Source organism: Phlebotomus papatasi, chromosome 2, assembly GCF_024763615.1.
Source record: "Phlebotomus papatasi isolate M1 chromosome 2, Ppap_2.1, whole genome shotgun sequence".
NCBI lineage: Eukaryota > Metazoa > Arthropoda > Insecta > Diptera > Psychodidae > Phlebotomus > Phlebotomus papatasi.
The window spans coordinates 73,428,311-73,431,866 of record NC_077223.1 but is presented as its reverse complement, the minus strand read 5'-3'; positions in this window follow the sequence as shown (position 1 = coordinate 73,431,866).

The window sequence follows — 3,556 nt, the reverse complement described above, 5'->3', positions numbered from 1 at the left end:
TTTCAAATTTACTATACAGCAAATAACTGGTGACTTACAAAAAATATCCTAGATTCCTTCAACCTTCTACTTTACAATTATAAACATAAGAAAGCCAGTGATAAGCCTAGATCAGCTTATAAAGGTGCGATTCCTTCATTGCAAATTTGGATTGTGACAAACCCGAACGATGTTCATACATAAATAATGCAAATTTTGTTTAATAATTCTTACAGCTCGTAAAGTGTATGAAACATATCGATGGTTCCATTCCATACTATTCTATCTCAGAATGACAACATTTCAGGAGAGCCATTTGAAGTTGGCGATTTCCTATGCTCCCTGTGTAATTTTTTTTCGAAAAATTCAATATCTCGTTACCCGAATGCCAGATGACCACCAAATTTTCACCAGTTGTAGATCTCGGTCCCAGGAATAACATATCTCTCGGAGTAATACAATTCTAAGTCGACGAATAGTATGGAATGGAGCCGTCGATATTATTGTTATTAATGAGGAAAATTAAATGAGAAATGCGTAAAAGTGTCTGAAAATCTTTAAAGTAGATTATCTCAGAAACTATGAGAGATAGTAGCCTCAAACTTTACATCCATTTAGAACCTCTTTCAGGCTTGATATATGCGAAATCTCACTTTAAAATGAAAAAAATTGGATGAGAAATGCATAGTCTAAAAATTTTTAAAATCGATTATCTCGGAAACTATGAGAGATGGAGGCCTCAACTTCACATCCGTTTTGAACTTTCTCAGCGACCTATGAGAAAAACCACGAAAAAATTCGCGCCCCGAGAAAATCCGCGATAAAATTCGCGCCCCGCGAAAGTAAGCGAAAAAATACGCGCAAATTTTCTTAAAATTGAAATTTTTAAAGTGAAATATCTGGAGAACTGTTCAACGAATGTCTTATTTTTTTTAATTGGTTTAAATTTTCTGGGCTACAACATAAACATAAAATTTTCAAGCACAGAAATCGTCGTACGCGGGAGTAGATATATTTAAAAAAAATTATGAAGATATCTGTTTCCAAAACAGAGATATTGCATACTACGGACGGTCGGACCCGAAATTGCCGGCTTTTGATTTTCGGCATCATGGATGTTCAAAACTTATACCCTGTGAACTTCTGCTCGATCTGAGCACTTTGAGAAAATCTGAGGATTACAATAGGTGTGATTAGAAAGAATCACACCTAATTACTTACAATAAACTCAATAAACTTAACACTCATATTGGCACTCAATGGGTCAATTTGGGTACTCGCTCTATGATGTAATTGTTTCGGGATCGAATCAAATTTAGGTCACCTGGAATTTTTCTGGCGTAAAAGGTGTTCGAATTGCATTCAGTGAGATTTATTGCACTTTATTTCAGGAGTCATGAAAATAGGACTGACAGCCTTATTCCTGTGTAATAATGCATTTCTTGAAATTCCGCATACGGGAAAACCTAGTTTCTGTACGTTATTATCAACACTATTACTCTTTATTATTATGATACGCTCATTAGGGAACTTTTAATCTAGGTTATCAGAATGTGTGGCTTTGACGGTGAAAAGTATGACGACCAATGTGATTCTCCCCTAATTATTACATTCCCTTTCGGACGGTTTATTGATGTTTGCCCAAATGTTTCGAAATTTTAATGAGATACGTCATCAAACGATGAATTAATTATGTAAGCTACCCGTAGATAATTTAACGAAAGTTTGTGACTATGCGCTCAGTTTATCAAAAATGGGCTTCTTGAAAGCTCATGGTGACATCCTAAATATATTTGCTTTTATGGGAATCTGTCCATTTGTAGTAAATAGTGGAAAAATTTGCTTCAACCGTTTCACAATTGCATCAATTGCTATCCGCATTATTATTGTAAATGTTATTTTTATTTTAACACAATTTCCAACGGAAAATTATCCGAAAATTAACATACAATGGTCGGTGAATTATGTTACACTTGTAACTGTAGTTTTTTGTGTAATCTTTTCCTACAACCTTATATCTTTGGCTTTTATCCTGAAACCGTCTCGGTACATTGAGCCAATTCTATTGATTAGTGATTTGGATGATTTGATGCAGAAGAATTTAAACGAAGTTGTAAGCTTTGGATGGATAAAGTTTTGGTGGTGGATAGAAATGTTAATAAAGGGTGCTATTTATTTGATATTCTTATGCTTCAGCGCTCAAAGTGTGATATATTTTACCACTTTATATGACATCTTTTTCTTAATGTTCTTGCATTTTACTTTTGTAACAATATTTCTTCATTCTCTATACTTGAGATTTCTCGTCAATATAGTAGATTCGTACGCCAAAAAAATCCTTAAAACTATCACTATCAGGAGTTTAGTTAAGGAAGCAGACGTTTTGCGTCAAATCGAAATTTTCCATAATCTTGTAGAGATTTTAAAGTCCTTAGGAAAAAATATGGGAATTAATTTTCTAAGTATGGTTCTATTTCATTGTATTTTTCTAACCACAATGTGTCACGCTCTATCTTTCACCACTTTTATGATTAACTTTGCTGTAGGTTTACTTATGATATTCGTCCTTTTATTGCCAATTGCATTATATCTTAGCGATCTTATTTTGTTACTGAATGCGAGTTATAGACCTCTTAAAAGAGTAAGTTGCATTTATATATTGTCAGTACATTTTTAATTAATTTATTTTTTTTTATTAAAGGTTGAAGACATTAAGAATGCTTGTCTAAAAAATTATGCAAACGCAATAAACAACAAAAATTCCAATGATTTGTTGTATTTAAAATTTATTCGTGTTAACGTTAAGATGGAACCTCTTCGTTTGACTAATTTGGATAGGAACTTGCTCTTCAAAGTAAGCATGATTTTTTTTAAATAAAATTAAAAATATAGTCTTCATTATATTTTTTTCTAATTTTTTTACAGACTCTGTGCGCAATTATTTCATTTAGTCTTATCGTACTACAATTCAGCATCTTAGAACTGCATCAAAATCTTTTACATGGTTTTTCCGGTCTTTCCTAAAAAAGCTTAAGCTTTCGTGTATAAATCTATGCTAAAACTTTATATCAGTGCAGTGGATCTTCTGAACAGATTAAATAATATAAAAATATGTATAATGATGTTTTAAACTTAAGCCAGTAAATACAGGGTTTAACATAAAGCCCCTTGCGCCCCTTGCTATAGTAATTTTAGCTTCTCTCCTTTATTATCAGCTTGCTCTCTTCTATGTAAAAACCAGAGAATCGCTAAAAAGCAGTTAGCTAAATTGATGATATAGGGTAAAGTGATAATAAGTTGGACATAGTGTTACAAGTTGGACAATTCGCCAAATACAGTACAAAATTTGTTTTTAAGCACAAAGAACCAAATCATAAAACTAAAGCATAAAAAATATACAAATAAAAATGAAGTACTAAATGAATCAAGAAAAAACCCCTGTCCAAATTGTACTAATGTCCAACTTGTACCACTTTACCCTACAAGCAACGACTTATGAATAAACTTTCCGTATTCAAAAACAAAATTAAAATAATATAACTTTCCGATATATCATAAGTTCATAAGCCCACCGTTA